Genomic DNA, 11792 nt, shown 5'->3' on the forward strand with positions numbered 1-11792 from the left:
CAAAATTTCTGTTGCTAATTAAGTGAAATTTGCCCCATTTTATGACTTTTGCAATAGTTATGTGAATTGCTGCAGTTGTTAATAACATAGTTAAGTGTTGTCTTTGCTTGTCAGAAAGATCAAAAGTACCAGCAGGGGAATTAGAACTTCTATTTTCTGCCTCTTCCATCTGACCTGGGATTCCTCCTTATGGAAAACCAGAAGAATGAGCCAATTCAGAGCCCCAAAGATGGGTTTTTGGCTTCACGCAAGCATAAATAATAAAAAGTGCCAGAACCTACCAGTCCGGCCTACAACTGCCTGTGCCTTTACATCTGGGCCGAGCTGCAACATTCGCCCTATTGTTGCCAGGGATACAACTTAGCTTGTGACAACCAAGAACTGCGAAAGCCAAAAAGCTCAAGAACAGAAAGAAGTTGCATAAGCTTATCGAGTCACTGTGCAATCTGCTAAACATTGTGAGTAAAAATGAATCTACTCTTTCCTCTGTACTTCTTTAAACTTGGCTGCTCCTGAGTTCATTAATAGATCAATGAATTTATGATAATTGTTTTTATATTGTTCCCTTGACTGGATAAGATTGAGTTTTCAATCCAGAGATGCTGAACTAAAACTGCCAGAATTCCGTGACAGCAGGGTAATCGAGTTAAGAACGGCAATATTAGAGTACCCAAGAGATGTATATTAAAATTAAAATTTGATGGAAAGCAAATCTTCGTTGTTGATTTTGTTTCACTGTTTCCTTTTGTAGAAATGGAACGTCTCAAAACTTTTCAACATGTTGACTTAGATCACAACTCATTTTGAAATATTCTACATGTGACATTTGGAATGACAGATGATATGCTTATGGGTAGAAGTGAGATTAAATCAATGCTCATAAATTATTGTATTTTAAAATATTTATGAAAAGGTATTTCAGAAGGCAGTTTTAAAAACATTTCTATATTGGGTAATAAAGTTTGAAAATCGCATGGAAGGCCAAATTGTTCCAATTTTATTTAACATTGGTCATAACTGATAAATCTTGAATAGGATTTATTCTCCAGCATAATGAGTTCTGTTGATATTATTTAATCATTATTGTATTTGGGTTACTGAATCATTTGGCCGTTTTAAGGTCCCCACATAATAGTAATATGTAACAAATAGGCACAGCTCTAGTAAAATATTTGTAGTACAATCTTATTTATATTGACCCAGAGCTAGAAATGCAAATTGTAATTTTAATAAAGATCTGGAAATGCTTCAGCTATAGATATATAAACTAATATATGGGCACTAATCTATTTATGTACACTGTATCAGATAACATATGGTGTAAAGCAGAGGTCTTCAAACTTGTGGACTTCAACTCCCAGAATTCCTCCTCCAGTCTTGTTAGTTCAGGAATTCTGGGAGTTGAAAGTCCACAAGTCTTAAACTTGCCAAGTTTGAAGACCCTTGGTGTAAAGTATAAAATCCTTAGAGTTGAATTTTACTCCATGTCAATATGGAGATGATTTGGTATTGATTTCTGGGATATTTTTCAACACCCCAGTCTAATATATAGGCCTGTTATTTTCTAGTGACCTTCCATCTATGTGCTAACCATGTTCACCCTGATTTACTTTTAAAAAAGGAGGGAGAACGTAGGGACAACTATTAATATATTTTAGTGTATGTCATTCTATACACTATATTTACAAAATTATGAAATTTCTATATTTTGGTTGAAACCAGAATTGCTTTTTAAAAATTTCTAGGAACTTGAGTTCAGTTAAGATTTGAATATTGGACTTACACATTATATCAGAAAGTCTGATTCAAACAAAAAAGACGATAAAGATAGTCCACTTTTGCACAGGCATTGGAGAAATTACTTAGGGGATATCTGATTTAGGATTGGTTTCAGCTGCTTGATGGTTGAGATGCATTTATGAGATGTTATAATGTGATGTTACAATTTTGGGGATTACTCTATTTTGGGATTACTCTTTCATTACTTTTATTGTGTTGTCAAGTCTCAGACAGAGGCAACATATAAATAATTAATATATGCAAATTTATGTGATATTAGAACTACATACTTTCATAGCACTGAATGAAAAATTATTAGCCCACCTTCTTTAGTCTATTAAGAATTAAGATTGCTGTGGTGTTCATTCAATTATCCATATCTATTTTTGGTATTTTTTGTAGCCTTGGGCCAAAAATGGTTTCTTCAGTATTAGGCTCTCTTCCCAAAAGGGCAAGTTTATTATCTTAATCTCTTCTCCCCTTTCATTCCCGAAGTTGAGCAGTTTGGGGCATCAATCTTCCAAGATCTTCATCACATGGATCCTTTTTTTCTACATTCCAGCAAGCCAATGTGTTATGTACTCTTTGCTGTTGTTTCTTATCCATTCTTATCTTTTGGCAAAAGCAGGCTGATTTTGTAGCAGTGATGAAAATAGTGGGTGCTACTAAGAGACTCTGGAAATGCTGTTCTGAAGGAGATGTAATATGTTTCTATAATAATGTGCAACAGGAAGATGGATGGGGTCCTGTGTATATGTTGCTGGATTCCATTTGCTAATGGCTATCTTAGATGTCCTTGATTCACAATTCAACTGCATGATCTTTGAAGAACGTATACGACAATCCTGTTTTGTCTCCAGTGACTGATCTTAAAACACAAAAAACCCAATGTATTATGTTAGTGCATAGTAAACTAAGGCATTTTCAGAGTGAACTTTAATTTTGTTTATAATTTATCGTGGTAGAAAATAGAGAGCAGGATTTATTTGATGAAAAGTGAGAAAAATTGTTTCAATGTATTAACTGACAGTTACAGAAAAAATCCCTCCAAACCATCTTTGTTCTACTATGCTTTGGGTATGATGATTCTATATACATTTTCAAAGAATTGAATTATTCCAATAAATTACATAAATGTCCACCATTCTGGGTTTATTTTTTGAAGTTATGTAAAAATGTACGATGAATAATAAGCAAAAGAAATTAAATGCATGAACTCAGAAAAAAGAAAAGAAAATTCATTATATCTAACTCAAAGTAAATCATGTAGACCCGGAGTGTCAAACTCAATTTTATTGAGCGCCGCATCAAGGTTGTGTTTAACATTGGAGGGGGGGCATGGTGAGCATGGCCAGCTCAACGTCACTCATGTCAGGGGTTCCTGTGTTGGCCTAAGTGCTCTGACAGTGAAAACAGAGCTTGGGAGAGCTGCACAAGGCCCTCCAGAACCCCGTTTTCACTGGCAGAGGATTGCAGGAGGCCATCACAGCTGAAAATGGAGCTCGGCCCTCCCGAGCTCCATTTTTGCTGACAGGCACCGCAGGCTGGTGTTTCGCTGTTTCCAGGGCAGCCCCACGGGCCAGATCTAAGTACCCCATGTGCCAGATTCAGCCCGCAGGTCTTGAGTTTGATACCCTGCTGTAGACACTCAGTGTTTTTTGTTTGCTCCCAACCTTTTATTTTTTTCCCATGCCAACCTATTTAGAGTGGAAATAAATTCTTAAGGAGAGTATAAAAGCAAAAATATAACTTTTTAAACAGTAAATGTAAAGTTCTCATTGAGTTGAGTTTTGTTTCTGATAACACTTTTGAAAAATTAATACTGGATTATTGAGGAAATTACAAAAGTTGTTTGCTCTTGCCATTTATTGATTAAAAATAATAAAAGACGCAAACCTTTGCAATTGATTGCTTTTGCTATATATTTTCGTCTGTCTCTGGTTTCTTGTATACTTTCAAATTCTGGAGCATAACATATATATAGCAAACTGCCAAAGAAATTCTGCTCATCCAGTTTTCTTTTGGTTGCCCTAAAAGAGAGAAGGTGTGTTACTCAATGTTAAAAATATCTCAATCTTGTTGAAATTAAGTTCTCTTTAAATCCAGTAAGTTCAGTTTTGACATTTTAAAGATAATTGTTGTGGTCTACATAAAATCGACATCTGAAAGAAGTTTCAATATGAAACAAATAGGGATTATAGGCACAATAAAAGTAATATTTACTACTTTGCGCTCTGTATTTTTAAAAACTTGATTAGGTACACTTTAGTAAATTCTTCTGATGGATAACCATCTAGTGAATTATATTCCTTGATAATACCATTTAATGCAAAACGTTCCATTAATTCCATAACTCCCAACGTAGGAAACCTTGGATTAACAAATATCGAGACTCTAAATTGACAGTATAAATCTGAAAAACAAAATAACTTTAATAATACTTTAACATATGTAGAGGAGCCATTTTGAAATTGTTTACAGTAATATAATATAACAATTTTAGAAGAATGTGTCAGACATTTGGTATTTTAGCATTAATAATCAAGTTCATCTATGGTAGTCCTCTACCTATGAACACAATTGGGATCAGAATTTCCTTTGCAAAGTATGGCAGTTTCTAAGTTAATTGCATCTGATTTTATTATCTTTTTTGCTATGGTTGTTTACAGTTGTTAAATGAATCGTGTGGTCATTAATGCAAAATCTGACAGAAGCTGGCTGTGATCGCAAATGCTAATCAATGACTCTCTGTTATTCTGTTCTAGATGACTTACATTCTATTCTTATTCTATTCTATATATCCCTTTCTCCTTTATCTTCATGGCTCGTGGTCTGCACCCTTTACTATATTTAGCGCGCGATGCACATATCGTCTGCTGGGCGTGATACTGAAAGACGCCACCAACCTCGTCCCTGCGACCGCCTTTACCACCGTAAACCGCCGCCATCTTCATTTCCGTAGCCTCTGTTGCCTCTTCAAACTCATCCAAGTCCCTTTTCCCCCTCCCTTCAGCACCGATGGCCACTCAAAGGAAAGGCGGTAAGCACATCGATGAAGAGGGAACGAAGCGGAGCCGTGGCAATTTCTCCAATCACAGCAGGGAAAAACGGCCGGGCGTCCAATGATATTAGGCTGCCGCCATCCAAAATGAGTCCGGAAGGGAGGCGGAAGCCGGAACAATAGTTCCGCCAGTCTGATGACAGTCAAAAGTCGCGAGTTTCTTTTGCTTCTTTAAGGTGGCTGATTCTGGTAGATAGCCGTGGATGGCTCGACGATTATGTTTGGGGGGCCGGGAGAGTTCGGAATATCCGCGGCGAGCGTCTCCTTCAGGGGCGTCCAGAACTGCTTTCTACATTTGCCAACCGGGGTGGTTTCCTACCTTCGACTGCAGCAGGTAGAGAAATTCAGGAAGGTGGCTGCAGATATCCATTCCGGGATCGCGCTCTTTTTTCTCGGCGCCCAGTTCTCGATTTCATGATTACTGAAGTTCAAGTGTCCATTCACATTTACAGTATACTGTTCGTGGAAACTTCTGTCTATACTTCAAGTATGGGGCTGTTAGCACTTTAGAGCCACAGAAGGGGACTGGCTCAGTATTTGTAAATAGCAATGGATCAAGCCCAGTATTTCCAAGCCGAACCATAGACAACTACAATGATCTAATACATATTGATTTTACATAAGACAATGTTGAAAAAGCACTATGCAATCTAAAACCATCTCTATCTATTGGACCAGAAGGAATATGTGCCTACTTCTTAAAAAAGCTATCCACTGCCATAGCCGAACTTCTAAGCATAATCTTTGAAAAATCTTTCAGGAACAGCTCCTTGCCAAACCTATGGTCACTAGCCATGGTCATCCCCATTTCCAAAAAGGGAGACCCCAGCCTAGTTGAAAATTACAGATCAATCTCCTTATGCTGCGTCATCTGTAAAGTCATGGAATCGATTATTAACCAATCCATTATCCTCCACTTAGAGACAAACAACCTACTCTCTAATAAACAATTTGGTTTCAGAAAAAAACTATCCTGTAATCTGCAATTCTTACACTGCAAAAACATATGGACTACACAACTCGATCAGGGCAAAATAATAGACGCAATCTACATAGACTTCTGTAAAGCCTTTGACAAACTACTCCTAAAACTAAAATATTATGATATCTCTGGACAACTGCATAACTGGATAGAAGCATTCCTGTCAAACAGACAACAAATGGTCAAAATTGGGAGTGTCCTATCAAATTCTGTACCTGTCAATAGTGGTGTCCCCCAAGGCAGTGTTCTAGGACCAACTCTCTTCATACTCTACATAAATGACCTCTGATCATATTAAGAGCAACTGCGTTCTCTTCGCTGATGATGTAAAGCTGTTCAATACCACAGACACTACTGCTACCCTTCAAAAAGACCTTGACTATGTATCAGAATGGTCAATCAAATGGCAACTTTAAATCTTAACAAATAAATTCTCTGTCTTACATATTGGCAAAAAAATCAGAAAATAAAATACAAGCTGAATAGTCAAGACCTTGTTGATCCCAACTCTGTCAAGGACCTTGGAATACTCATCTCTAATGGTCTAAGTGCTAGAGCCCACTGTAACTACATAGCCAAAAAGGCATTAAGACTTGTTAACCTAATCCTATGTAGCTTTTTCTCTGGTAATATCACACTACTAACTAGAGCATACAAAACATTTGCTAGACCAATACTTGAATACAGCTCATCACATTACGTATCTGATATTAGCACAGTTGAGAAAGTCCAGAAATATTTCACAAGAAGAGTTCTCCAGTCCTCTATTCATTGTAGAATACCTTATGCCACCAGACTTGAAATTCTAGACCTAGAAAACCTTGAATTACGCTGTCTTTGGTCTGATCTAAGTATAGTATATAAAATCATACATTGCAATGTCCTACCTGTCAATGAATACTTCAGCTTCAACCATAACAACACAAGAGCACACAGTAGATACAAACTCAAGGTTAACTGCACCAAACTTGATTGCAGGAAATACGACTTCAGCAACAGAGTGGTCAATGTCTGGAATACTCTACCAGACTCTGTGGTTTCTTCCCCAAACCCCAAAAACTTTAACCTTAGACTGTCTATTATTGACCTAACCTCTTTCCTAAGAGGTCTGTAGGGGTGTGCATAAGCGCACCAACGTGCCTACCGTCCCTGTCTTATTGTTTCTTTTACTTTTCTTATACATTTCATGTATTCATAACTATGTATATACTTATACCTATTATCTTGTAAGCGATTGACAAATCAAAATAAATAAATACAAATAAATAGAATCAAAAAGGCTAACTTATCAGAATAACAGAGTTGGAAAGGACCTTGGAAGTCTTCTCATCCAAACCGCTGCTCAAGCAAGATGACCTTTATCCTCTTCATTAGCAATACTAAAATAAACACAGTTAATTGCTGGAGCCAAAAAGGAGATTTGCAGCCATGCTTATGGAGGTTTCTTGACATTACGACAGAAATTATATGTTTTTGCCTTTTTCTGAGGATGTTCAGTATCATCTGACATAGGACGGCTTGGTGCACTCCTATCTAAGTATCATCTGATCTTGTTAAGTATTTTGTTTTCAAAAATCTGTCAATAGTAGGTGCTGCTGCCCACTGAGGATTACTTGCATATGACACCAAATGTCATGAAGGGGAAGGTGGTGTTTCATTGCTATATTTTTCAAGCATTGCAGTACTGACAATAATATGAAATTAATTTCAATTTTCTACAGCTATTAAAGGAACAGTTTAAATCTAATATTACATATTTTATCTCCCCCCCCCCTCCAATAAGGCCTGTTGTTTTCTTGTAGCACACACTGTTAAAAACAAGTTTTTTATCATTTGGAAAAATACCTTGTAATATCCATGAGATGGTATCTAGTGCTGTGTAATATTTATCATGGGTGGACTGCGTTCTGCATTAGCTTTATACATTTTATTAAAACAAAAAACTACAGCTGAAATTAACAAACTAAACACCATCAAACTATTGACCCTCTGTTCCACTGCATTAGTTCAGTGCTTGCAGAAAGAATTCAGGTCTTTGGACCTTCCAAAAGGCTACTGATTTCCAGATCACTGACAATTGAAGCTGGTCTTGTAAAGGCTGAAGCTGGCAAAATTAAGAAGCGTGAAACCAGACAGAACTATTAGTAAAGTATGATGTAGCAATTTGCACTTCCAAGACTGAAAAATATGCAGGTGTCCACTATATTCAAGGGTGAAAAATGAGCAGCATGAACTCTATTAGCCCATAAAAGCAGAAAAAAATATAAAATTCAAATCCTGGGTATTTTATAAATAGGGGGCTCGATTGCTTGCTTGATAGCTTTGGGTCAGTCACTCTTGCTGTTGCAAGGAAAACAGGAGGAGGAGGAGGAGTGTTAGATATGTTTGAGTTATATGTTACAAAGCTGGGATAAAATGCTAATAATAATGAGTTGGTTAAGATCACCTTTTGAGGCCTTCTGATAAGCAAAATCAATGGAGAAGCCGGATTCATTTTACAACTATGTTAGTAACTTAACTACTGTTCTGTCTCTTTCACAGAGGTAGATTTATAGCTGTGCAGATGCAGATAGATAACTCAACAAAGCTTCCATAACAAAGTTCATTTATTGGTACATCAGGTATCTTCATAACTCACATTTGTGACGAAGTTCTTATTTAATGACCAATCCTTTGTATATCTGCCTTGTACGTGAAAGATGGTTATCTCCTAACCCATCTCGTAGAGATAGAAGGAAGATGCCATGAGGTAGAAAGTTCAGACAAAGAATGAGAAAAACTCTCTTAACCCACCAAGGATCAATTCAGTGACCAATCAGGATTACAGATTTAGCCACATGAGATGAACTACATTTCCCAGGATACCTTTAACTTCATTTACCCTGATGCATTCCCTTAAGGGGACAGCTCACAATTCCTAAGTAACTATCCAACTCCCATAGACTGGCTGGGACAGCACAACTACAGTGATTCACTTAACAACTGTGGCAAGAAAGGTTGTCAAAGGGGGCAAAACTCACTGAACAAGTGTCTCATTTAGCATTGGAAATTTTGGGCTCTATTGCGGTCATCACCTGGTTACCTGTATCAGGATTTGCTAAATCATGTTTTATTAAAAATTTCACTTTTGGCAAATGATATTTTGTTTCTCTAGTCTGAGGTATATTTATATTGCAGAGCTCAAACCATGCATACTTTTCTTTGATGAATTTGATTCTCTTGCTTTTGGAAGAGGAGGTCACGAATACACTGGTGTAACTGAGCGAGTTGTTAATTAACTGTTCACTCAATTAGATAGTGTATACGTCAGTGGTGGGATTCAATTTTTTTTACTACCAGTTCTGTGGGCGTGGCTTGGTGGACATGGCAGGGGAAGGATAAAATCTTCAGTCAGAGGTGGTATTTGCCGGTTCTCCGGACTACTCAAAAATTCCGCTACCGGTTCTCCAGAACTGGTCAGAACCTGCTGAATACCACCTCTGGTATAAGTTTTAAAAGATATGTCCAAGACCAATCATAAAAGCAAAATAAAACAAAAATGGTAAATAAAACAATAAAATTACATTGTTAAAAATTTGAAGGAACACTAGGTTCTGGAGACCATGGTTATTGATAAAAACTCTGCAACCTTCTGAGAGTTTAATTACATAAAGGAAAAACATAACTCTCATAATCAGAGAAACAGTTCAAATTGTTGACAACAGGGATTGTGAGTTTTCATCTCTTTTTGTATATATAATGGGCATTTGAATAAAATAATTGCAGCTTTCATACATAAATTTGGTGTATCTGCTAGTTAATACTCCAGTTAATGTAATCAGCAATCTCCTGTGAGTAACATAGGGCAGGGGTCCCCAACCACCGGTCCGCTGGACCGTACCGGTCCGCTGAACAAGTCCTACCGGGCGCTGGTTTGTTGGCGCCGCCATCTTTTTGATGAAAAGTGCTTTCGGTGAGCTTTTCCGGTAGAAAGCTCACCGAAGCACTTTTCATCAAAAGATGAGCGGCGCGCACTCGTGAGCTTTTCCAGGTAGAAAGCCATTTCTACCCGGAAAAGCTCATCGAGCGCTGGCGCCGCATCTTTTTGATGAAAAGTGCTTCCGGTGAGGTCACCGGAAGCACTTTTTCATCAAAAAAAGATGGCGGCGCCCAGCTGATGCCGGTACCGGGCCGCGGCGCCCAGTTTATGCCGGTACCGGGCCGCGGCATAAAAAAGGTTGGGGATCACTGACATAGGGTATTAAAAGAAAACTCAAGATAGTTAAGGTATGTGCATGAGATTATACTATAGAAAAGATGGGAAACACTGATTCAGTTTAAATGTCAAACTCCTAAATCCTCTGCTTCATTTCAGGCTGTTTTATCCATGCCAAAGGCAGACAGTGCTGGCAAAACACATGCAGAATACACTGTGTGCCCAATTAGACAAGTATTTGTATTTTGGAAGATTAATTTTATTATTGAAAAACTACAGTGCTCTTGATCAATTCAAAATGTTAATAAACCTCATATAATAAACCTGAATATTTAAGAAATTAAAAGTGAGGTTTTGGTTTTCTAAACAGAATATCAACATGTGCACAGTTATTGGGCAACTGTTAGTGTGCAGAATTATTATGTAACCATATTAAAATTTGTCCATCTCATTTATTTGCATCCATTAAAGTGAGAATAATAAACAAACAACTCAAAATGCACAAATAAACATTTCTGACATTTCAAAAAAAATCAGTGATAATATAGACATCTTCTTTTCAATAACAGTAACAGTAAGCTTTCCATTCATGAAGTATGTCAGTTTCTTGATCTTTTGATGATCAACTTTTTGTGCAGCAGCAACCACAGCCTCCCAGGCACTGTTCAGAGAGGTGTTTTCCTTCATTGCAAATCTCCCATTTAAGAAAGGCCGACAAGTTCTCAATAGGGTTTAGGTCAGGTGAGGAAGGGGCCCATGTCATTATTCTTTCTTCTTTAAGGCCTTTACTGGCTAGCCACACAGTGGAGTATTTCGATGCATGCGATGGAGCATTGTCCTGCATAAAAACCATGGTGTCCTTGAAAGATGCAGATTCCTACACCACTGCTTGAAGAAAGTGTCTTCTAAAAACTGGAAGTAGGTTTGGGAGTTGATTTTGAATCCATCTTCAACCTGAAAAGGTCCAATTAGATCATCTTTAATAATACCAGCCCATACCACTACCCCACCTGCACCTTGCTAGCATCTGAGTTGATGTCTCTGTATCCATTACTGATTCAGCTACATACCCATCTATTTGGTCCATCTCATCACTCCATAAAACCTTTTTAAAAAATCTGACTTCAGATATTTCTTGGCCCAATCTTGCCATTTCAACTTACTTGTCTTGTTCAGTGGTGGTCGGGTTTTATTCTTCCTTACCTTGGCCATGTCTCTGAGCACTGAACACCTTGTAATTCTGGACACTCCAGGTACATTGCAGTTCTGGAATATGACAGTGTTGGAGGATAATGGATTCCTGGTAGCTTCATGTTCACAAATCTTTGGTAGTTAATGTACATCTGCCCCACGAACGCCGAGGTCAACATTTAAGCCGTCGCTGCCCGCCCACCCGAGGATGCAAGCGGGGGGAATTAAGTCACTCTAGCCGTTTTTTCGGGGGTCAAAAAAAATAAGGCCCAGCCTTATTTTGTGAGAAACACGGTAGATCCACAGAAAGAAGCTGAAGCATGCCCATCTTGCTTCAGTGGGTGTTAGAAAACATTCCTTTAAGTGAGTGTTTCTCAATCTCAGACCTTTTAAGATGTGTGGACTTCAGCTCCCAGTTCTCCAATGAATAGGCTGGCTGGGCAATTCTGGGAAACATACTCCACACATCTTAAAAGTTTTAAATTGGGAAACACTCCTATAAGTTTTTCTTGCAGCTGAAATTGTTTACTTATTCCCAGATCTTTACGCTATTGAATGATTTTTACCTATGCCCTCATTACAAA

The 11792-nt window shown here is 37.8% G+C and overlaps 1 pseudogene across 1 annotated transcript; it reads right to left on the bottom strand.

Moving 5' to 3' along the window:
- Nucleotides 1-1032: 1032 nt before the first annotated feature.
- Nucleotides 1033-6236, bottom strand: LOC148128836 (RNA-binding protein 48-like; annotated as a pseudogene). The gene is made up of 4 exons (XR_015746033.1): nt 4598-6236; nt 4006-4194; nt 3676-3809; nt 1033-2647 (listed from the first exon to the last, which is right to left on the bottom strand). The product of XR_015746033.1 is annotated as an RNA-binding protein 48-like (transcript).
- Between the last annotated feature and the right edge of the window lie 5556 nt (nt 6237-11792).

This window comes from Notechis scutatus, chromosome Z, assembly GCF_049901735.1.
Source record: "Notechis scutatus isolate UNSWTSFEM ecotype Mainland chromosome Z, rNotScu1.2, whole genome shotgun sequence".
Taxonomy (NCBI): domain Eukaryota; kingdom Metazoa; phylum Chordata; class Lepidosauria; order Squamata; family Elapidae; genus Notechis; species Notechis scutatus.